General features: G+C 43.5%; 1 long non-coding RNA gene across 1 annotated transcript; it reads left to right on the plus strand.

The window, feature by feature from the left end:
• Positions 1–331: 331 nt before the first annotated feature.
• Positions 332–11,695, plus strand: LOC309647250. The gene is made up of 2 exons (XR_014255892.1): positions 332–877; positions 1,077–11,695. It is a non-coding gene; the product is annotated as an uncharacterized lncRNA (long non-coding RNA).
• Positions 11,696–25,677: the final 13,982 nt, after the last annotated feature.

The following is a 25,677-nucleotide window of genomic DNA, read 5'->3' on the forward strand; positions in this document are numbered from 1 at the left end:
AGTTGTGTGGGCACTGAGAAGGCCGTACAGGGTGTTGAATTGGGGAGTGACATAAAGCGGTCACTCTACTGAAAGTGGAGGAAGAATTGGAGGTGGACACTGCCACCACAGAGGGATTTCTAGGAGGCTGCTGTACAAAGCCTGGCAACCAGATTACAGTTATGTGTGGGAGACGGTAAGAAGCTGGAAGAAGGGAGGGGAAGGGCAGAAAAAAACCCCCAAACACCTAGAGAGAGAGAGGAGAGGAAGGAACGTAGACCGGGAGGCAGAACAAAGGAAAGAAGTGAGTCAGAGAAAGATGAAGGAAAGGTATAAAAGGGGCATATGCTAAGAAGTGCTAAGGCAGAGGGGTGCAGAGGACACGGGGGACGGGGGCAAGAGGTTCTTACAGAGATTCTCACTGTGCCAGGCCAGACCAATGCCAGCTGGAGGGGACCGTTTCCTGCCAGCTCTCTTTGCCACTGTGGGTGAAGTGCCAGCAACACTCAAGGCGAGAAGTCTGGTGTCAGTATTTGATCCAAGAAGCAGGGGTGGTGGGGAGGGGCGGAGGACGGGCACAAGTGCAGCATAGTACTTCTCAGGCTTGCGTGGGTCTCCAAGGGGCATCCGGACCATACGGGGGAGGTGAAATCCAGGCAGGAAAAGAGCTGGCAGGAAGCAGGCTGAGGGGAGAGCCTCCAGCCAACTTCGCAGAGGTTCAGGGCCAGGTCCTCTCCCTGAGGGAGCTGGAATGGGAACAGAGCATCGGGACTCTGGGCAGATGACCAATGTCCATGGCACATCCAAGTGCTGTTTAATAGAATGTCAGTGGCTCAAGGATCTCACAGACACTGGTGACAGGGGAGGGGGCAGGCACCCCGTCCCCAGGCGCACAAAGGTACGGGAGCCACTTGCTGTGTGTAGGTCCCACTTCCAGACCTTCAGCTCAGGGCATCGGAAAAGCACATCTTGAAGTGAACAGCCTCGAAAGCCCAAAGCTTGGCAGGCAGGGGACCACTATTTGAAATATTCCTATTTTCTAAAGTGGCAAGATTTAATAAGGTTTCCTAACCGTTGTGAATATTCACTTGTTTTAGGGTTCGACAAACATGGGGGCTGCCTCCGCTCTCTGAGCTAGACGGTGCTGCGAGGACTTCCCTCAATTCAGCTGGCCTCTTAGCCCACCCCTTCCTCTGCGGCCTGAGGTGGGTGAGTCCTTGGCTAGTAGGTGACAGTCGTTGGTCTGTGTTTGTTTATTGCGGGGAGCGATCTCCCCCAGCTCCTAAGCATGCATGGATGGAATTTGTTCCTGGTCTTCATTTTCCTTCTGCACTGGCAAGACGCTGCCACCTGGAAGAGCGTTTGCGGATTCCACCTTCCCCTGGGTGGAGGCTGACCTTGGACGGGGGTTAGCAGGCCCTGAGCTGTGCTCCCTAACCTAGCCTTCATCGGCAGCAGAGGTGGCCTTTGGTTCGCTCTCTGCCACTTCTCCAGTCCAGAACTTGGGGACTTGCTGTTCTTAGGCCCGGGAGGACTTGGAGAATGCAACATGTAGGCGAGCCTTGGCTTCTGGCAGAAGAGGAAGACGTCCTGACTCCCTCAGGGACTTTGTTACTCCCTCAGGACTGGTGGTGAGATCCTCTGACACTGGCTTTTTGGTGATATACATGCACAAGTTTCTCCCAAACTCTGTAGGGAGACATTTGGATCAAAAGAGAAACTAACAGGAACAGTAAACAAAAGAGGTCCTAAGCAAGGGATTGGTGGATGTCGTTCGTATTCCCTTGGGACAAACCACATATATCTAATAGACAAGGGAACAGCACACTTAGATTTTCTCGCTCAAGAACGCTGGTCACAATCTACTATGCTCTTCGTTCCCGTAAGAAAGATGGTCTGTGACGCTGTAGATGCTGGGAGCTTCAGGGCCCCCTTTGACATTTTTCCTACTTCTCTCCCTGTCTCTCCAGATGGGACTGGATCAGATCGAATGTGAACCTCTGCCCTCTAGTCTGAATGTCTGTGCTTTGAGCTGGTGCCCCTAATGGTACAATACAGTAATAGCTCAACATGCATTAGCAGAGAATGGTTCTAGATAAGGGCGTTTTCTCTGAAACATGACAATTTAATTCCTGAAATTCATGGTTTGTAGCCATTTTAGAAAGAAAGCTTTCAACAATACGTACTCATTACTCTGCCTTAGTTAACAGAATGAGTGGGGTATAATTTGAAGTTCTGTTAATTTAAGATTGCTGTTGTTATCCTATTCGGCCTGTGGAGGAACATGGCCCGTCTTTTCCCTGAATTCCACCAGATTATCTCCACCGGTCAAAGAAGCAGCCATCTTTGTCCCTGCTTCTGTTTTAGTAGTTTAAGTTTAGCAGTTTAATAGTTCAATAGTTAAGTTTAAGACTTTGGCACCAGTCTCCCTTTAGTAGGCTCTCTAAACCTACAGCTACTCATAGAATGAGAATTTTTAGAGCTAGAAGGAAATGGGAGCCTTTAGTCTTTGATTGTCACCGAGGGAGGAACTGCAGGTTGCCAAGGAAACCAGAGAATGCAGTGTTGTTTGTAACATGAAGTCAAAATTATTCTCTGTGCATCTGAAGGAAAAAAGTATCAAGACTTTGTCACAGGGACTTCCCTGGTGGCGCAGTGGTTAAGAATCTGCCTGCCAGTGCAGGGGACACGGGTTTGAGCCCTGGTCCGGGAAGATCCCACATGCCGCGGAGCAACTAAGCCCGTGTGCCACAACTACTGAGCCCGCATTCCACAACTACTGAAGCCCACGTGCCTAGAGCCCGTGCTCCGCGACAAGAGAAGCCACCACAATGAGAAGCCCCCACTCGCCACAACTAGAGAAAGCCAGCACAGTAACAGAGACCCAACACAGCCAAATATAAATAAATAAATCTTAAAAAGAAAAAGAGATGACTCAGTTCTAAAAAAAAAAAAGACTTCGTCTCCGTTGTCTTTTTGAGGTCAGAGTCTTTTAAACTGATTTACAGTTTATTTTCATGGTCACTATAAATCTGGAACCAGGCCCAGATTCTATCCCCTCTGAAGCAAGAGTAAGCGTAATAGCGTTTGCAACCATCTCCATTCCCATCTAAGGCTCACGTGCCTCTGGAGTCAATGTCAGATGCAGCCAGAGGTAACACTGGGTACTTGGGAGGCGTACGAAATAGTCCACGTGGAAGGTTAGGGAATCATGATGGGAACAGAGGAGCACCTATGTTCATCAGATGTTCCAAAGTGAGAATTGGCTGGTTTGGTGACTGGTTTCTGGATAAAGTGTGATGGGGCGAGTAGTCCCAGGTAAGCCAGCAATCTAACTTGGTTGTGACACAAACCAAGATTTAGAGCACAAAGATAGGAGCTATATGAAAAGTGTAGATAGCAGGTTTCTCTTTGTACATGGGTTTGAGGGGACATGCAGGGGAAATACAATCATCCCTGGCTTAACAAACATTCAGATCACAACTATTCTGAAAGATATTTACAGAATTGCCCCAACTGTGAAGGTCAGGTGGTAGAAAGATGCAGGACATTAGTTCTCTTGGGCCAGGTTCTTCCACTAATCAGCTGTGTTCCCTTAAGCAGGTCATAACTTTTCTGCAACTTCCATTTTTTAAAGTATCTAAAATGAGAATATTTTCAAGGTGTGTTTTAACTGTGACAACTATAGCGAGATGTGCTTTGATTTGCTCTGTCTCCTTTCCCAGGGTGGTATACTTGCTTGTTTTTTCAGTCAATACATTTGTGTATTGCCAGGAAGACAGCTGTGTCAGTCAGTCTCACAGATTTCTCAGCCAAGTTTATTAGAATCCTTGTGGCTCTGTCAGTGTATTGCTTTCCTGGGAGGGATTGAACTTAGTGCATTGTGTGATGGTTACTTTCTATTTCCTTAATTTCTCTTTCTGATACTTCGTTGTTAAGTGTATAGAAATGCAACAGATTTCTGTATATTAATTTTGTATCCTGCAATTTTACCAAATTCCTTGATGAACTCTAGTAGACTTCTGGTGGCATCTTTGGGATTTTGGTTACTTTCTAAAATAGTGCGAGGACTAGACTTCCAGCACTGTGCTAGTTCATTTGCTAGACCATCTCTGGGACTCATTTGTTATTGTGCAAACTTAGGAAGGTTTTTTTCTTTCTTTAAATTGTGGTAAAAAAAATCATATAACATGAAATTCACCATTTTAAAGTGTACAGTTCAGTGGCGTTTAGTACATTCACAATGTTGTGCAATCATCATTATTATCTAGTTCCAGAATGTTTTTATCACCCCCAAAGGAAATCCCATCCTTATTAAGCAGTCACCCTCCATTTCCCCCTCCCCCAGCCCCTGGCAATCACTCCTCTGCTTTCTGTTTCTATGGATTTGCCTGTTCTGAACATTTCATATGAATGGAATCATGCAATATGTGTCCTTTTCTGTCTGGCTTCTTTCCCTTAACATGTTTTCAAGGTTCATCTATGTTGTAATATGTTTCAGAGCTTCATTCCTTTTTATGACTGAATACTATTCCATTGTATGGATATACCATATTTTGTTTATCCATGCATTTGTTGATGGACATTTGAGTTTTCTCCACCTTTTGGCAATTGTGAATAGTGTTGTTATGAACATTTGTGTACAAGTTTTTTTTGAACACCTCTTTTCAATTCTTTGGGGTATATGATTGGGAGTAGAATTTCTGGATCATATGGTAATTCTATGTTTAACTTTTTGAGGAACTGCCAAACTGTTTTCCACAGCAGGTGAACTATTTTACACTCCCACCAGCAATGTGGGAGGGTTCTATATCCTCACTAATACTTATTATCTTCCAACTTTTTGATTATAGCCATCCTTCAGGGTGTGAAGTAGTATCTCATTTTAGTTTGAATTTGTATTTTCCCAGTGACTAATGATGTTGGTTAACTTTCCATGTGCTTGTCAGCCATTTGTATATCTGCCTATTGAAATTTTTTGCCCATTTTTTTTTCCATTGAATTGTTTGTCTTTTTGTTGTTGAGTTGTAAGAGTTTTTTATATATCTGGATAATAACACTTACTAGATATATGATTTGCATATATTTCTCCCATTCTGTTGATTGTCTTGTCGTATATTTAATGGTGTCCTTTGAGGCACAAAAGTTTTTAATTATGATGAAGTCCAATTTATCTATTTTCCTTTGTTGCTTGTGTTTTTGGTGTCATATCTAAGAAATCATTGCCAAGTCTAAAGTCATGAAAATTTACCTCTATGTTTTCTTCTAAGAGTTTTATAATTTTAGTTCTTATATTTAGGTCTTTGATCTATTTTGAGTTAAATTTTGTATATGGTCTGAGGTAGTGGTCCAACTTCATACTTCTCCATGTATACGTGTAGTTGTCCTAGCAACACTTGGAAGGTGTTTACATCTATTGGTTTAATTCCACAGCAGCTAACCAACTGTGCTATGATTTCCATATATTGTGGCCATGTATAGGGAACACTGTTGGTTGCCTATCAGTATTATTCCTTCTTTCTTTCTAACAGAATCCTACTTTTGTTTAGGTATCTATTTCTCTCCCACGTGATTCAGGGTAAAGTGATCCCACTATGTGCCCTAGATCCTGCTAAACCTAAGCCTGTTGTTCTCATAGTACAGTCCCTAGAACCCTTTCAGGAGTTCCTTGAGACCAAAACCATCTTCATAATTACACTAAGACATTATTTGCTCTTTTCATTTTAGCTGACATTTGCAAGGATGATGCAAAAGCATTGATGGGTAAAACTGCTGGTGCTTTAGCACGAATCAGGTCAGTGGCACATACTGTACACTCTATGGTGGTATCGATGTATTCTTGCATTCCACCATGAACTTGCAGGGGGAAAAAAAAAGGAACTAGTTTCACTTAGTGTCCTTGATGAAGTAAAAAAAAATTTAATTCTATGAAAATTTGATCCTTGAGTATACATCTTTTTGATCTCTGTATGAAAAAACTGACAAGTATTCATAAACCCCTTCTCTGCATATTAAAGTATGATGGTCATCTCGAGGGAAAGCACTTGTGTGATTGTTTGGGCTGTGAGTTATTTCAGCTCCTCTTTTACTTGAGAGAATGACTGATAAACTGTGGTTACTTATGCTTGAGTATTTGGCAGACGTTATCTGGAACGTGGACAAAGTGAGCCACTTCAGGGTAAACAATGGGCAGTATTTGTTATCAGTGATAAGGTCAAGCTGTTGAGCAAAATTAGAATTTTGGAAAATTTGCATGTGCACAGCTTCCCAATATTTACTGATGGTTTCCCAATGTAAAGACTCTTCTAAGATCAGTGGTGGTATTAGTTAATTGGATTATTTTGATATGTTATAATGAAATGTGTCAATATTTGGAAGACCTGCATAACGCAGTGGACTAATATTTTTCAAATGACCAATGACTTTACAAAATTATGCATGGGCTGAAGATCCATTCAAGGTGCAAGATACAGACCAATAGGTATTAATACCGTTTGACAGAATATAAAAAGTTATTGATATGGTTTCAGACCCACATTATAACTAACCTTCAGGAAACTGATCTTGATTTTGAGTATACTATCAAAGAAGAATATCAACAATTATATGAAAAGGCTATTAAAATACTTCTCCCTTTTGTAACTATGTATCTGTATAAGACCAATTTTCTCCCATATACTTCAACCAAAACAACATTGAATATTCCTCAGTTTTAGTTTTTACTACAGCAAATATTAATAAATATAACCCACATAAACAGCGTAAAGGAATCCTGAGACCAAAAGTTTTGAGAACGCTGGTCTAAGCCATAATGGTGTCATTGAATCAGTAATTTTACTGTTCCTGGAGCCTGCCCTAGCTCTGTTATCTTGTTTTGAGTGATATTAACTTTCTTCGGTGTTTAAGTCAGAGTAAGTGAAGGTTTATTATGGCTTACAGCCTAAAACATTCTAAATGATACAGCATGGTACAAGGTTCAAATCAATAGACTCTTTTTCTCTGATGAAATTGTATCTGAAATATTTTCAGCTGTTTTTACTTTCTATGTTCTTCAAAGTCATTTCATCATGTTCTTTTGTATCATAAGCAGCATAATTATTTAAATCCAAGTAATTTAATTCTTGTTGTCTACCTTCTGCAAAATAGAATGAGCTTAACACTACGCTTGATTCCTTCTGGCCAGCTCCTGCTTTTCTCAGCTTGTCCAAGATGTTATGGCTAATGTTATTATCATTCTGTTTGCACTCTCAAATTCTTCCAATTCCTGAGCTTGTTTTGAGTAAGGCAATAAATATCTCATGAACCTTAGCTTAGAAACCAGTGGGGGCTAGAAAGATATTTGCTGCTATTTACGTGGAATTGGTGCATAGCGGTGAGTTCTGGGCTTCAAGGAGCTCTTCTTGCTGTTACATTCTCTGACCCTGTCTCCTTATTGGTTTCCCTGTCTAACCCTTCAGTTTCCTGTGAATCCAGTAGTGGCCACCCAAGTTTTTTTGTATGCTCAGCACCCATATTGCTGCTTCTGGAAACAGCATTAACAGCATTCTGATTTTCCTTTGAGGAACCAACTCTTAACTAAGTACATGCAGTTTTCTGGGGACTATTATTCAAGGTACTCTGTCCATCACCTGCCAAAGTGAAGGTGAGTGGCCCATGCTAAGCCATCAGGCTCTCTCTCCCCTTGGAAACTGAATTTTGGTTGAAAAGAGGAAAGGATAGAAAACTGCTGAAGTTGACACTGAGAGAGATTTTTCCCTTTGTCCTTGCTACCTGAATTCTCAGAGTTGCCCTAATTCCTGTCCCTTCTGAGGGCTGAATATTCAAGTTTTCCATAGATTTGTGAACCACCTGTATTTTTAATAAATTATTTTTTGCTTAAGGGAGCTAGTGTCTGAATCTGTTGCTTTTGACCAAGAACTTGGACAGAGATGTGGAAAGCTGCTCTGAGCCGCCTCCTAATTGGCTGGAACTCTGATGCTCTCCCTGTCTTGTTGGGACTCTTGTGACTCTAACCCGTAGATTAGGGACTTATGAATAACATTGTGGATGGACAATGGATGGAATTAATTAACCTGACTTCCAGCTAACTCACCTGTTTAAACATCCAGCATCCATCCATCAGATCACATCACTGTGCGTAAGGATCACCGTTCTGGGCCAAGCCTTCTCCCTCAGTGTCCATTCAGACAGTGTATAAGTAATATCCTGGATGCCTCCTTGAGGACTAAGTACAGCCTGGTCCCAATTCCTTTCCCTCCCCACCAGTCCTGTGCTTATGAGTCCCACCATTTTTCAGACCCAAGACTTCAGTACACTTATAGTAGAGAAAGGACATATACCTGTTTTATATACATCTTCATAATGCATTGGAAAGAACATGGGACCCAGCATAAGAACACCTGAATTCAAATCTCAACTTTACTACTTGCTATGTAGCTTTGGGCAAATCATTTAATTTCTCTTGAGTCTCAATTTTCTCATTTGTGAAATGGGGGTTGTAACTTTTCCTGTTTTACTTAACCTTTCAAAGAGGTTGTAAGGATCAAATTAGATGATGGATGTGACAGCAGCTAATTGTATCAGACTGAGTTTCTTTTTTTTAATTAAAAAAAATTTTTTATTTTATATTGGAGTCTAGTTGATTAACAATGATGTGTTAGTTACAGGTGGACAGCAAAGTGATTCAGTTATACCCATACAAGTATCCATTCTGAGTTTCTAAAGGATCAGATTTGTCTTTTACCTGCATTCCAAGTACATGGCACAACACCTGGTTCACAGCAAACACTCACAACATGTTGGTTGAATTAATCCACTTTGGGTAGGAATTGTTCCAAAGCTCAACTAGAATTGGGACTAAATTGGTGATGGGAAAAAGAAGCAGATCTGGGAGCATGTGGCTTCATTATTCTGTCGTCTTATTGGTTAGCTCCTCTTTCAGGGTCCTTTACACTGGACTGAGTTTCTGTAACACTGAAAACCTGGGGGTTTTTGCTTCCCCCAGTTGCCGTTGAAATCGGAACTGCCTGAAAGAACAGCTGAGCAATTCATCAGGCTCTTGTGGCTTAGAAGGAGCTGCTAGGATGAGATTTCTAATGACACACAGGCTCCAGTGGGGATGTTACAATTTCACGGTCACACATTGTTCAAAGCCTGCATGAAAGATTTTGCTAAGCTCAGCTGCCTTGAGCTTTGCATCAACCATTTGGGCAAAGTGCCAACACCTCTGCCACATTCTTTCCAGACCAAAAAGATTGTTGAGTATCCCTCACAGATTTTTCTTGGGTGAAACAACCCAGCAGATATAGGTATATGTGCCCTTGGACTGAGGCAAAGGCCAATGGGAGTTTTGTTGTTAATTAAAATTTTATTTTTATTGAGGTAAAATTTATATACAAGAATACTCTGAGATCTTAAGTGTACAATTGGATGAATTCTTTCAACTGTATATGCCTAACTAACCCCCCAAATAAGGTGTAGAACATTTCTGTCACCCCAGAAAGTTGTCTTCTGTCCCCTTTAATCTCTGCCCCACCCAGTAGGCAGCAGCTTTTTCTTTTTCTAGAATTTCATATAAATGGAATCATGCAGTGTGTCCTTTTTTGATCTACCTTTTTTGTGTGTCTTTCTTGTTTTTGAGATTTACCCTTGCTGTTGCATGTATCCATAGCTCATTATTTTTAAATTGCTGACTAATATTTCACTATATAAACATACCACGATTTGTTTATCCATAATGTTTTGAGATTTATCCTGGTTTTTGTGCATATCAAACTTTTGTTATTTTTTATTGCTGAGTAATATTCCATTATGCAAATAGACCATAATTTGTGTATCTCTTCTCTTGTCGAAGGACATTTGAGTTGTTTCTTGTTTTTGGCTATTATGAATAAAGCTGCTGTAAAGATTTCTGTAAAAGTCTTTTTGAGGAAGTATTTTTACCTAGGAGTGCAATTGCTGGGTCACACAGTAAGCGTCTGTTTAACTTCAGAAGAAACTGTCAGACCTTTTCACATCATGGTTGTACAATTTTATATTCCTGCCAACAATGTATGAAGTTACAGTTGTTCCACATCCTCACTTATACTTGTCTTTCATTTTAATCATTTTAGTGGAAGTAACATGGTTTGTTTCTCATTGGATCAGTGGGATCTTAATGGAATTTTCTATATTTGCTACACACAATTCTAAGCCGTCCAGATGAGAGCAATAGGAGGACCCTGGCAGTAGTCAAGGGTTCTGGTACTTTACACTCACCTTCTCCCTACCCTTCACCAAGTTCTGCAAATTTTTTCCTTCATAGTCTCCCACAGATTTGGCCCTTTTCCATTTTCAGAGTTATCACTACACTTAGTGCTCTAATGGTTTCTATTTTGGGGTTAAATCCCTGAACCTAGGACAAACTCCAGCTCCTGTTCCAGGAGAGAGGGGGTCCTTGAGGGGAAATGATATCGAAAAAGGTGCTTCCCTCTCACCTCCACCTCATCTCAGCCTTTTGGCCTCCTTCAGGATTATAATTTCACTGGAATATGCAAGACAGAGCAGACACCAGGGCTGTTCTATCATGTGGAACAGAAAGTTCTTTGGGTATTGAAGCTGATTCCCAGGAATCAGAGAGCTTAATCCAGTTACCATCAGAGCTTCACCAAGAAAATACAGTCAAGGATGACTTCAAGGTTTTGAGTCTAAAAGGCTCTCTCTATAGACCCTTCGACTTTCGTCTTTATAAAACCGTTGGTTTATGGGAGCTCTCCAGGGTACTGGACTTCTTCCTGAAAACATCTCTGATACAGAAGACTAACGTTCCATGTCTGCATCTAACTAATGGTTCTCTGTGTTTCGAACATTGTTCTCCTTATTCCAACTGTTAATTCTAATGCAAATTCTGCATGCCTATGACTATCTTTAAGACATCCCCTCTACTTTTCCATCTCCCAGCCACTATGTTAGTCCAAGCTACCTACTGTGGTCTTCCAACTTAGCTCTACTCAAACTTTAACGTGCAAGTGAATCACTTGGGATATTGTTAGGATGCAGATTCTGATTCCAGGTTTGGGGAGGGGCCAATATTCTGCATTCCCAACAAGCTCCTAAGTCAATTTGTGCTGCTGGTCTGTGGACCACAATGAGTAGCAAGGCTCTAGTTTTCTCACTTCCACCCTTGCCTCTCAACACTAGAGTTACCATTTTGAAAACGTAAAACCTTTCAATGACTTCTAGTTATGCTTAGAATGAAATCTAGACTCCTTATTGTGGCCAGAAAAATACTGCTGTGTGGACTGACATCTGTTTACCTTCCTTGCCACATTAGGTTCACCCTCCTTCTCTACACTTCAGTCACACTGGACTTTGACTGCACTTAGAGAGGACCACATTCATCCCAACCCCAGGGATTTGTGCATGCCATTTCCTCTCCTTGGAACCCCCTCTTCTGTGTAAGACTCCCTCTTTCAAATACCACAAGCTCTACCAAACTGGTCTTGGTTAACATAGTCTTTTATCAGTTACAAATAGATAACTTGTTTTTCTGTCTGGTACTCCAATCACTGATTATTGTGTCCTGAACAATTGCCCATAGCTTTCTAACTGTATCTCTAGGATTTCCTGCTTGTTAACCCATCATATGTTCCATCATCAGTTAATGAACCTAAAGCACCTGAATATGTTTATATCCTAACGCCCAGAACCTGTTATTCTGGTACCACACATGGCAAAAGGGACATTGCAGATGTGATAAAGTTAAGGATCTTGAGATAGGAAGATTTTCCTGGATTATCTAGGATCAGAGTCAAAGAAAAAGGTGATGACAGAAGCAAAGGTGAGAGAGAGAGAGAAAGAGATTCAAGGCTGCTTTGAAAATGGAGGAGAAGCGGTCATGAGCCAAGGAATGCAGATGGCTTTTGAAGCTTGAAAAGGCAAGAAATGGATTATTCTCTAAAGACTCCAGAAAGAACACAGTCCTGCTGACCTATTTTAGACTTCTGATCTCCAGAACTGTAAGATAATAAATGTGTGTTGTTTTAAGCCACTACAGTTTTGGTGATTTGTTACATCTGCAATAGAAAACTAATGCAGTTAATAACACAGGGAACTTTTCAAAAACCAAGTTCCCAGCCAAGGGGACAGCTATGAGAGCAGGTCCTTCTAAAGAGCAACATCAGGCCTACAGTGTTAACTCTTTCCTATACAAGCTGTTAGCCAGCCAATTACCAAACATGTGAGAGGGATCAGCCAAGATCAGCAGAGCTGCCTAACCCAACCCACTATGAGTGAGCCCAGCCAAGACAAAAAGCACTTCTCGGCACAATTATTATCATGGACAATAATAAATGCTTGTTGTTTTAAGCTACTGAGTTTTATGGTGGTTGTTATGCAGCAATAGCTAGCTAGATCACATGGAATTTAAGGTCTTTGAGTAGGAATTCATGAGCCCAATCCATACATCCCACCTTATCTCTTGTTTAGAACTGTTTTATTTATACTGGTCTATTTCTTTTTTATTTATTTATTTATTTATTTTTGGCTGCGTTGGGTCTTCATTGCTGCACGCAGGCTTCCTCTAGTTGCGGCAAGCAGGGGATAGTCTTCATTGTGGTGCACGGGCTTCTCATTGCAGTGGCTTCTCTTGTTGCGGAGCACGGGCTCTAGGCACATGGGCTTCAGTAGTTGTGGCGCGTGGGCTCAGTAGTTAAGGCTCACGGGCTCTAGAGCACAGGCCCAGTAGTTGTGGTGCACAGGCTTAGTCGCTCCGTGTCCTGTGGGCTCGAACCCATGTCCCCTGCACTGGCAGGCGGATTCTTAACCACTGTGCCACCAGGGAAGCCCTATACTGGTCTATGTCATGTCACCCAAGCAATCCTTGTTCCCTCCTATCACTGTACTTTCCTCCATGTCATCACTGTATCTGGAGTGCTTTTTCCATTCACATCTTTGCCTCCTATTTCAGAATGTAACTGACAGGCAACTGGCATGTACTTTCTTGAGCATCCAAGCTTCCAAGCCTAGTCAAGTGATGCCATTTGGAATTTGGTTAGGATCATTCAGTGTGTTACTAGTATTAAAAAGGCTTTTAAGGCATTGCCATCTGTCAGCTCTCAAAAGAACAAATACTTTAGAAAACACTTTCAGCTTAGATAAAAAAGTAGAGTTGGTGAGAGAGCTGCCAAAGTTATTTGTTCTTCTGTTACTGAGAGGGAGGTTTATTGATTTTTTTGAGCGCTTATGGAACTCTTGTTTCCTAGGTCCCACAGCTGAGCGCTCTGGTACTCTCACTGGCACTTTATTATTATTATTTTTATTTTTTATAAGCAGATATTCATTTTTAATTATTTATTTATTTATGGCTGTGTTGGGTCTTCGTTTCTGTGCGAGGGCTTTCTCCAGTTCCGGCAAGCGGGGGCCACTCTTCATCGCGGTGCACGGGCCTCTCACTATCGTGGCCTCTCTCGTTGCGGAGCACAGGCTCCAGACGTGCAAGCTCAGTAGTTGTGGCTCACGGCCTAGTTGCTCCGCGGCATGTGGGATCTTCCCAGACCAGGGCTCGAAGCCGTGTCCCCTGCATCGGCAGGCAGACTCTCAACCACTGCACCAGCAGGGAAGCCGGCACTTTATTATTGTATTTATAAATACTAAGAGCATATCTGGCCCAAAGTTAGGCTACTTGCGTATTTCATTGCCATATAAGAGTTAAACTAGCTACAGAGTCTTGAAACCAGGCAGAGTTCTAAGGTAAGAGCTGCAAATCTTGTTGCCAATGACAAAATGGCAAGTCGGCAAATGCTCTCACTGGGTTTTAAAACAGAAACACAACAGCTAATATTTCTGGAGTGCTTACTCTGTGCCAAGCCTTGGGCTCACTTACGGGGGTACAGAGGTGATAAGACAGAAAAAGTCCTTAATCTTATGGAATTTATAACAGAGAGTAAAAGCAGTAATAGTTAAAGTCAGAAGAAAATATTTCCTAAGGTCAGCCATGAGCTATAAAGGCATTTGAAGGTGAAAAAAAAAAATCTGAGAAGAGTGATGTAATCCCACGAATATCCTAATATCTTTTGTATAATATAACCTATTCATTTCTAAATTTTGTGTCAATATTCCCCTACACAACAAATATGTCTTGAATGCTAATATATCAGAGGCACTCTGTCTGACACCAGGAAGACATGGAAAAACCAATATAATCCCTGCCCTCGTGAATTGGATATCCCATCTAAACATTAACAGCAACGGGGACAAAATATCTGGGGCCACAAAAGTGTGGTTCATATTGCATTTTTTGTATTTTTTGCATTATTGAAATTTGTATGTTTTGTTAAATCATCCAACATACTCCTGAAACTTAGTTCTTTTTCTGGCTAAACTCTTTGATAGATATGTAGATTAATCGGATGGTCAGAGATAGATTATGAATGAACTGCACCAATAAAAGAGCTGGGACTTCCCTGGACGTCCAGTGGTTAAGACTCTGCACTTCCAATGCAGGGGGCGCCGGTTCGATCCCTGGTTAGGGAACTAGGATCCTGCATGCCATGCGGCATGGCAAAAAAAAAAAAAAAAAAAAAGTATAAGAGCTAACCCTAGGACTTCTGGTGATGTTTTAAATGGGTTCCCCATGTATCTCACTATTTGGTGAATGTAAAAAGAGCCCTGGACTTGAAATCAAGTGTTCTAGTTTCCATTTTGCCATGAAACACAGCTGTGTGATTTGGGGCAAATCACTTCACCTCTTGTGTCCTATGAAAACAGGAATTTCAGCTCCTCTCAGCCCCGAAGGCCTGTAACCCTCTGATGTATTTTCCCTATACAGTTGTTATTTGTATTCCTCTGAAAGTTTAAATTTGTTAGAGAGAACCAGCTATCCTGAGATAGAACTTTTAGTCTTATAGGACTAACTTCATGTGTTACTATCACTCATTTCAACAGCAAGAACATGAAGTGGCAAAGAGCAGTTGCTCATGGAAGAAGGCTTCTTTGTATTTAGACAAACGGGATTTGGAGCACAAGCCACAATCAGTGGGATCACGGATTGTGAAAGCCTGTTCTAGCAACTGTTTCAAAAAGGACACTTGGCTTCAATTTCAGGATGTTAGCCCTGGCATGGAGAACAGAAGAGGGATGGGGCCAGAGCATGTGTGGCTTTTGTCATTCTGCCCACCCACAGACCCAGGGGCTGAAAATAGTGCATGGATTTGTCCTTTGAATTTTTTTTTCTGCTGCGGAGCCTGAATGGTTCCGCTTTAGCCGCCAGGTAACCTCTGGGGATTCAGACTTTGCAACCCAGTCCCAGCAAAAGCCACCAGGGTCAGGTTAGGGAGATTTCTTAACTTGAAGTTGTAAAGAAGAGTCAAACAAAATGAAAAATGTGATAATATTATTAAAATCCCCTGAACAAAGAGTGATGCTTTAAGAATTTCAGGATACTGGTTAGAGGGAGCCCATCCAATTGCTTCTCACTAAGGAATCTTGCCCATAAAATCGCTGACAGCACCAAATGGATGGCTCACTCCTTAAACCCTGGGTGAAGAATGATGACAAGGGGAAGTAAATATTCATGAGGCTATCTGGGGCATCAGTATTTATGAAGAACCATTAATGTGTTAGATTCAGAGGGTACAGGTAGCAGAGGACACACTCTCCCACAAGCTGCTACCTGGCTGCAAAGGAATCCCTGCACCTCACTGACCAACATCCTCCCAGACACTCACTCTCTCCCACCTCACACCCCCGAGGCGGCCTCTTGACTTAGAGAGTCAACTTCTTGTTTTTACAAAAGGTGTGTTTCGGTTATCCGTGGTTGAAAATATCTTCCATGTATCTTCATGGCAAATATCTAATCCAAATGTGGTATCTCCTGTGCCCCAGTGGATTCTGGAGTCTTCTCCTGGTTTCTGTCACTGCTGCTCAGTGGACGCAAAAACATTTTTTTTTTGGCGGCACCAAGCGGCATGCGGGATCTTAGTTCCCCAACCAGGGATCGAACCCACGCCCCCTGCGGTGGAAGCACAGAGTCTTAATCACTGGACTGCCAAGGAAGTCCCAAGAACATTTTTTTTTTTTGGCTGCGTTGGGTCTTCGTTGCTACACGTGGGCTTTCTTCAGTTGCGTCGAAGGGGGCTATTCTTCGTTGGGGTGCACGGGCCTCTCGTTGCAGTGGCTTCTCTTGTTGCAGATCACAGGTTCTAGGTGCGCGGGCTTCAGTAGTTGTGGCTCGTGGGCTCTAGAGCGCAGGCTCAGTAGTTGTGGCACACGGGCTTAGTTGCTCCACAGCATGTGGGATCTTCCCGGACCAGAGCTCGAACCCATGTCCCCTGCATTGGCAGGCGGATTCTTAACCACTGCGCCACCGGGGAAGTCCTCAAGAACATTTTAATATTAGTCTGAGTAAAACCCACTGTGAAGGTGAGTCTCTTCTGTGTGAAGACGCCTTTTAGACAGGCCAGACACCAGAGTTGTGAGAGCAGTGTGTCTAAAGTAAGAGGGACCTAGGTGTGCAGGCCAGCTCAGGTCCCTGCTGGCTGGGTGAGGCCAGGCCAGTTAATTCGTTCACCTAGCAGCCTGTTTTTTCCATCTCTAGAGTGGAGACTCTAAAGCAATGCTACTTAAGTCACAGGGTTGTCATTAGGATTAAATGAGCAAACGCATATGAAGTTCTTAGCACAGCCTCAGGCATATGGGAGGCCCTGATGCACTGCATCAGTTTATCCGTTGGAGGGGGCCCTGGCAGGAGCCAGACAGCACATGCAAACGGGGTCATCTGAACAGGGTTTAGTAAAGGGTGTTCAGGTGCTTACAAAGGTATTGGCAGGGTTTAAGGGTTAAGGACTAGGGACGTTGCAGTACAGTGAGACTCCTGACTGTGTAACCACCGAAGGGGTCAGGGGCGGGAGTGGTTCCCAGAACCCAGAAAGGGGGGCCTGCGTGTGGAGGCCACCCCCATGGCAGCTGTGGCCCTCTTAGAAGAACACAGCTAGTCCACGTGATCTGAAGGGAGGGAGCATCAGGCCCTGGGGAATAGATACTCCTCCTTCGCTCTCTTCTCTCCCTCCCTCAGTTCCTGCCAGTACCGCCTTTTGGCTGAACCCAACTAGAAATGAACCTATTTTTACCGCCTACGTGGGTCAGCCTCCTGGGGCTCAGAGTAGGCTAGAGAGACAAAGCAGAAAATACCCAGTAGAATTAGTATTAAAAATCTTGGGCTTCCCTGGTGGCATAGTGGTTAAGAATCTGCCTGCCAATGCAGGGGACACGGGTTCGAGCCCTGGTCTGGGAAGATCCCACATGCCGCAGAGCAACTAGGCCCGTGAGCCACAACTACTGAGCCTGTGCGTCTGGAGCCTGTGCTCCACAATGGAGAGGCCGCAACAGTGAGAGGCCTGCGCACCGCGATGAAGAGTGGCCCCCGCTCGCCGGAACTAGAGGAAGCCCTCGCACAGAAACGAAGACCCAACACAGCCATAAATAAATAAATAAATAAATAAATAAATAAATACATACATACATAAAAATCTCATCTGTTCCAACTAGCTGAGGAGACAACTAGTCAATCTAGGTTAGAGAGATATCTGAACCACTGACTAGCCAACAGAGATCCAGCATGGGAAACAGGAGAGTTCCCTGGTGGTTTACCTCAATAAGTAAATAAGAAACCACTTCTAACTAGTACCTCAGTTGTATGTAAATAGTACTTCTAAACCAAATGAGAGTTTGAAAACAGTTTGTTCTCTTTAGTGATGTATGCTTTCTCTTTTATATTGTTTATTCAGCAAACACATAGATAAACACAGTGGCAAAATTTTGAGTGATCTTCTGAATTCATCATAATTCCTGATCCAGTTGAACACAATGAATAAAAATTCTGGTACATCTCAAGATTTCCTTGGTGGTCCAGTCATTAAGACTCCGAGCTCCCAAGGCAGGGGACCCGGGTTCGATCCCTGCTCAGGGAACTAGATCCCGAGTGCTGCAACTAAGACCCGGTGCAGCCAAAAAAAAAAAAAAAAAAAAAAAAATTCTGATACATCTCAAAGATCCAGTCAAATGATTCTGGAATATTCAAATATGGAATTTGTATTGGTTTGCTAGGGCTGCCATAACAAGGTATCACAAACTGAGTGAACAGAAATTCATTGTCTCATGGTTGGAGGCTATAGAAGCCTGGGATCAAGATGTCTGCAAGGCCATGCTCCCCCTGAAGGCACTAGGAAAGGACCTGGGCCGACCTGTCTCCTGGCTTCTGGTAGTTCTTGGCTTGTGGCAGCATACCCCAGTCTTCACATGACGGTCTCCCTAAGTGCTCTGTCTCTATGTCCACATTTTCCCTTTTTATAAGGACATCAGTCATATTGGATTAGGGCCCACCCTAATGACTTCATTTTAGCTTGATTACCTCTGTAGAGACCCTATATCCAAATCAGGTCAAATTCTGAGGTATTGGGGGTTAGGACTCCAACACATATTTTAATGCGGGAGATATAATTCAACACCTAACGGAATTCTCGGGGCCACTGCTTCCTCTTCGGGATACATAATGAGAGCTGGCTGTGGGTTTGGCTCTGTGTCCACTTACATCGAGCTATATAAGCATCTTCCTATGTGGAATGATAGCCTCTAGCTGGGAGGAGCTTCATGAAATGCTGGGTCGCAAGTGAGATGACTCTATGATACTCTTCAAGAAACAAAGAATAAGGGCAAAATTAGTATAAATCAACCAGCTTAGAGGCAATTCAGGGCTGAGCGTGAGAAAACAAAGTACCCAAACAAAGCACTCTACGTTTACGGTAGCAGCAGGACACAGGGCCCCTCGGGGGCTTACAGAATGCTTATCCCTTCCGGACACTCTTGGAGGCAGTCTTTGCCCAGGGCAACCTTCAACGCCGGCAGCAGAGCTTCTGGGAGTCTGCCACACATCTCAGGCCAAGTCAGACATTACCTGAAATAGCTTAGACTGTTTTAACTCCAAAACAACTTGAATGTGGTTAGCTAGGTACTTCCTAAGCCAACCTCTTGCCCCTATAATCCTTGGTCAAGGGCAAAGGCAACCCACTTTGTCTCCCTTTCCCCAGGCCCCTCTTTTCTCCTTCCCCTCCCTCGTCCCAGTATCTCCTACCCTTTCTTGTATGCTTATCCCCTTATTGTTAAACACCCCACTGAATGTTATCGTTTCCCAGGATTTTGTCCTTGGCCCATCTACTTTCTCCCTTTGTACACTCCAAAGATAACCGTATTCAGTGTCATGGTTTCAACCACAGTCTATCCAGTTTCTCTGTTCTCCAAGTCTGTGTCAGAGCCCTGCTAAACAACTTGCCACCGTGAATGTTTTTTGTCTCTTCCACTAAACTATGTCTTGTTTGTCACTGTATTTTCTGGTCCCTCAGAATGAATTTATTGAATGTCATTCAGTAAATATTTGTTAAATTGTGCAAGACAGAATGACTCCAGAATATTTATCTTGACGCCCCTCCTGAGCTTCAGACGTCTACTTACGTCTGCCATCTTGTTGTTCCATAGGTGCCCATGTGTCCCAAACTGAACAACACTCAGTCTGCTTTGCCTCTCTCTGCATGACCCAACCACTGCCCTCATCTCCCACACTGGAGGCCCGAGCATCCATTCTTTACTCCTCTCTCCTGCCCTCCCATCTCCAAACAATTATGAGGCCCTTCCAAATAAATCTCCTATATACTTCTCAAATCCATTCCCTCTGTCCAGTCCACTCCCCTACTAGAATATAAGCTCCATGTAGGCAGGAATCTTTATCTGATTTGCTCACTACAGTATCCCCAGTGCCTAGAATAGAGCCTGCCACATAATAGGTGCTCAGAAATGTTTGTTGAATCAATAACTACTACTAACACCCTAGTTCAGAGCACATGCTATCTGTATCAGTTATCTGTGCTACGTAACAAACATCCCCAAAACTTAGTGGTTTCAAACAACACTAATTTATTATTTCCAGTGGGTGGTCCTTGAGCTGGTCTTGCTTGGGCTCGCTGATATTGCTGTAGTCAGGGAGCTGCTGGGACGGCTACCTGACCCGTGAGCCTCAGCTCTCCACATTGCTTCCCATCCTCCAGTTGGCTAGACTGACTTCTTTGCAGCGTGGTGGTCTCAGAGTTCCAAGAGAAAGAACGTGGAAACTACATTGCCTCTTAGGGGACAGCCTTGGAAGTCACGTAAGGTCACATCTGCAGCATTCTACTGATAAAATCATGTTGCGAGGCTAGGGCAGACTCAAAGGTGTGAAGAAATAGACTCAGCCTCTTGATTGGAGGAGTGGTGATGTCATATCACAAAAGGGTGTGAACACAGGAAGGCATGGTTCATTGGATGTCATTATGATAACGATCAACCACACCGTCTCTCCCAGTTCACGGCAGCAGCCTCTAATTGCCTGGGGTTGTGCACACTTCAAATCTGTTTTTCACATAGCTTCCAGGACGATCTTCCTGAAGCACAGATCTGACCCGGCTGTTGTCTTCCTTCATTTTCTTCTAAAAGATAGAAGCTATCAAAAAGATATCTTTTGAATAGCAAATGATTAGCTATAATTACAGCTCCATCTACCTTCCACTGACAGTACTTTGGTGCAGTGGAGAAGGAAATGCAGAGACACATGCCTCCCCAGGCTGGCTCTGGTGGTAGCCCACAGGGACACTTGAACGCTCCGTGGATGGCACAGAGACACCCCCGTTGAGCATGGCATCGGCAGCCTGCAGTGATCTTACAACTTGGCCAGCTCCCCATTTTGACGGTGAACTGAAATCTTACAAAAAAGGAAGTGGTGGAGGAAAAAACTAAATACAGTAGAAGGAAAATTCAGAAACAAATGGCAGGTGGTTTGGAAAATGTGAAACCTGTGGGAAGAGGGGGCGAGAAGGGGAATGAAGCCAAGATCTTTTCTCCCTCCTGCTTCAGTTCTCTTCCGGTAACTAAGACACACTCTGAATCTGCAGTTTTGGAGAATGTGCACTTTCTTTATCTTTTTATTATTTTTAAAAATTTCGGTATATGGATTTTAAATGTTTTTGTTGGTTTTGTTTTTGTTTTTGTTTTTTTTAAAGACAGTTGATTTTTTTAAAAAGTATGTATTTAGGCTGCCCGGGTCTAAGTTGCGGCATGTGGGATCTTCATTGTGGCATGCGGACTCTTAGTTGTGGCATGCATGTGGGATTTAGTTTCCCGACCAGGGATCGAACCCGGGCCGCCTGCATTGGGAGCGCAGAGTCTTACCCACTGGACCACCAGGGAAGTCCCTGGATTTTAAATGTTCGAACGGCATGGCAGGAATCTTAAATGTTTTTGCTGACAATCTTCATAGAGCTGAGTTGCCATCATGAGCATCTTGGGGAAATACTTCCTGAGCGCCCAGCAAATGCTCCTGTGCAGTGTTTCCTGGTTTTATTTCTGCACAGGGTGTGTCCTCAGAGCATCCAGCAGGAGATGATGGAGAATCCCCAGATGAGATGAATGCAGTAATGGCCTAAGATGCCCAAAATGTATCTCCGCTTATTCCATTAGTCCCGTACATGGTGAGATGCTGTGGGATTAATGGCGGATGGATCTTGGTTACAGGGAAAGGGGAGAGTGGGCAGATGAGGGATTCAGCTCAAAATGCAGCTCCTCCAACCTTCATTCTTAGGCCCCAGCACTGGGGGCGGGGAGGGGGGGGCACTTGGAAGTTCTTAACATTCTAACAGAATGACAGAGCGGAAGGTGTTAGCAGCTTAAATAAAGAATTAGATGTGGATTTAGGACAATGAGGAAACCAGAAAAGAGGATGTGCCCTGGGGACAATCGGGATGGGGCATTTGAGGCCAGGTGTCATATATTTGAAGCCTGTCTGCTTCCCTACTTTAACCGGCAGGATGGTGGGAGCTAGAATGTCCACTCGGTGGCCACCAAGACAGATAACCCTGGGGCTTCAGGAGTCTGGGACCTTGGAAGCTGAAGAGGCTGGAAGAAAACAGACATCCAGGCTAGACAGGATGGAACTGGAGTACATACCGACCAGCTGACTCTGACTTCACCCCTCCCTGAGACTCGATCCTGAGATAGAGCTTTGGGAATTGGGGGTGCCAGTTCCCACCCAGGGGACAAGGTTTCCTAGTGTAACCACAGTCTCTTTCTCTACCGGGTTGAGGACGAGGACTCCCTAGAGCTGTGTCCCAAGGTCCACCCCTGAAGCCCCTCATGCCTCCATTAGCAGGAAGTCCACACTTTCTCTCTCTAGGTCATCTTTCACGATATCCCAGAGCCCCAAGGGGCTTCCCCAGTGCAAGGGATCAGTCCTATCACTCCAACCTCGTGGGAACCAGAGGTCTGGTTGTTCCATCAAAGGGACTTCTTCTCAGCTGTCATTACCACTGAGTGGTGAAATCAGAAGGCCATCATCCCTGCAAGGTCTTGCCCACTGTAAAAAAGACCGACATCATCTTCAGCAGCCTGAAGGCTTCATAGAGGAGTGGTTCTTGGGCAGGTTCTTGCTCAGCAGCATGTGGGATCTTCCTGGAGCAGGGCTCGAACCCATGTCCCCTGTATTGGCAGGCGGATTCTTAACCACTGTGCCACCAGGGAAGTCCCAGAACTTTATGTATCTTTTTATCTACATTGCTGACAAAAGTGCCAAATCCAAGCTGGTAGTTTAGCAAATGAATGAATGAATCCATCCATTGATCAATGATTTTATGTGATGGGTCAGAGGGAAGCAGTGTGGTCTGTGGAAAGAGACTTGGAGGCGAGAAGTCTCAGTACTCTCTGCACTGCTTACTAGCTGTGCTACCTTAGGGAAGTCACTCAACCAACCTGGGTCTCAGGTTCCTCACATAAAATCATAGTCATAGTAAACACCTGAACCAATAACGGCAGAGGACCAAAGAAGCCATTTATTTATTTAATACTTGAACATATGCTTTTCTAATTATCAATGTAAGGAAATTAAATATCTTTTGATGCCCCGTACGGAACTGGAAGGTTTCAGCCTACTTGTACTCTCCATAGTCCTCCTTGACCCGTTTGCAGGTCTATATGAATATAAGCTGGGATTGTAAATATTTCCTAAAGTAACATTCTCTCATTGATTCATTCCACAAACACTCATCCTTTATGTCAGGCACTATTCAAGTTCTGAGACCCCAAAATGACCTCAATATGCAAAGAAATAATAGCAAGCCTATGTGGAAAGCGCTGTCAAAGAGGTGTGGTTAAGAAGACTGTTATGAGGACTTTCCTGGTGGTCCAGTGGTTAAGAATCCGTCTGTCAATGAAGGGGACACAGGTTCGATCCCTGGTCCGGGAAGATACCACATGCCGTGCAGCCACTAAGCCTGTGTGCCACAACTACGGAGCCTGTGCTCTAGAGCCCGCGAGCCACAACTACCGAGACCATGTGTCACAACTACTGAAGCCCGTGCACCTAGAGCCCGTGCTCTGCAACAAGAGAAGCCACCGCAATGAGAAGCCCGCGCACCACGACGAAGAGTAGTCCCCGCTCACCGCAACTAGAGAAAGCCCGCGTGCAGCAACGAAGACCCAATGCAGCCATAAATAAATAAATAAATATATATATAATTAAAAAAAAAAAAAGATACATAAAGTTCATAATCTGGCAGCACAGAGGGAGCAATTCCTTCTGCCTGGTGGGTTGGAGAAGGCTTTACAGAGAAGTGACATCTGAGCTGGGCCTGCCCTTCCTGATTAAGCCGATAAATCACCTTTTTGACTTAAGCCATTATGAACTATGATATGGTCAGTTGCAGTTAAGAAGTTCCTTGTGTGTGCTGAATGGATGTATCAGAACTTACTGACCAATTCTGTAAGACATTTAGGTTGTTTCTAAAAGTTCAGTATTATTAACGAGATTATGAATTAACTTTTTGCATATCCGTCTTTCTGTGCATGTTCTGTGGGGTCAGAGGTTATATCTTTGATCCCTGTTACCTTATTGCCTTCCAGAAAGATGTATCAATTACTCTTCCACCATAGTGTAAAAGAATGCCAGTTTCTCCCCAGCAAGCTGCCTCCTAATTGCAAGGCTCTGTATTAGGATCAAGATAATATGCATAAAATACTTTACAAAGAGTTATTAAATTTTTATTCATTATAAAACAGAGCTTTTCTCTTAAGAAGGGAAACTCTCACTTAATGACTGCTTCCAATGTTCCAGATACTGACTAAGAACTATGCATTATGCTTTCTAAACTTCACAGGCCTTTGAGAAAGGGATAATTATTATCCCCACTTTTACAGATGAGAAAACAGGCTTCTAGAAGTGGAGCAATTTATCCAAGGTCAAATGCAAAGCCAGCATTGGAACCCAGGTCAGTCTGATGGCAGACCTTCACTTTTATCACTGCTTATGTAGGTCAAATGTGCAAGTATGAAATAGTGGGTGTGTCAGACATACACACAGCTAACCATACTACCAGGCAAAGTTAGATAACAGACAAGTTAAACAGATGGATAACAAGCTAAGTTTGTGTCCTTTCTAGGATGACTCAGCCCCGGCTCTGTGACGGCAGTTGAAAGCGAAGAAATAAGTAGCCTGGGAGATAATACTTTCCCAAGATATTTTCCCCTCAATTTTCTTTTCCACCAGACACACCCCTAACTCATCCTGAGCATTCCTCACTAAAGACAAGCCTGAACGATCCAGAGCCTCTTTCATTTCATCCTCAGCAAAATTCCTTAGTTCATATAAAATATTAAAAGGTTTTAAGGTTCCTAATTTATTCTTAATAGCGGTCAATTAATACACAGTTGTTAGCCCAGTAAAGATCAGTTTTCCTCTCTTGTTCCCTTGTATTTTTATTAAAGTAAAAGAGCTTCACCTCATTATAAAAGTAATTCATTTCTAAAGATATTTATTTATTTGGTTGCACTGGGTGTTAATTGCTGCAGGTGGGCTCCTTAGTTGCGGCTCACTGGCTCCTTAGTTGTGGCATGCGAACTCAGTTGTGGCATGCATGTGGGATCTAGTTCCCTGACCAGGGATCGAACCTGGGCCCCCTGCTTCGGGCGTGCAGAGTCTTATCCACTTCGCCACCAAGGAAGTCCCGAAATTCATTTTTATGCTACTACAAAATGAAAACGTGAGTCAAATATACCAGAGGCAAATACATTTCTCTCTTAGCACCTATTAGGATGCTTTGCAAACTGTGCACAAACTGGTTTCCAGTCTCCCAGGGGCTCAGGTACCCAAGTCCCAAGCTATGGCTCTCAATTAACACAAATAAGTCTTATCAGACTGGGGCCTGAGGCCTTGGACACGCCTGCCCCACTTGCATGTCAGCTCTGTGGGACAAAGTGGAGAGAGCTGGCTGGACATTGCCAGGGCGACGTGAGACCTTGTAGCTTCCTGGTAAAGGGATACAGGGACTCTGCCACTTTACTACATTTATGGCCTTAGACCAGCTTCTCATTTGTTTCCTCATCTGCAAAATGGTGATGAATGTCCTTCTCAGGGCCTTTGTGGGGATTATGTGAGATAATGTATATTAAACTCTTAGCGCCATAAGAAATCTCTTTGCACTCTACCTGGCACACGCAGTGCTCAAAACATAGGCATTCTGAGTGGCTTCACGCTGGGAACAAGAAGAGAAAAGATGTCCATTGTGACTGCCATCTTGAAAACTCCAAGAGCTCTGCCTCCCCGTCCCTTTGGCTCCATATTCCTCTGACCTTTGGAGAGAGGAAAGCAATAAT

The sequence above is a fragment of the Balaenoptera physalus genome, assembly GCF_965194825.1.
Source record: "Balaenoptera physalus genome assembly, chromosome: 17".
NCBI classification, from domain to species: domain Eukaryota; kingdom Metazoa; phylum Chordata; class Mammalia; order Artiodactyla; family Balaenopteridae; genus Balaenoptera; species Balaenoptera physalus.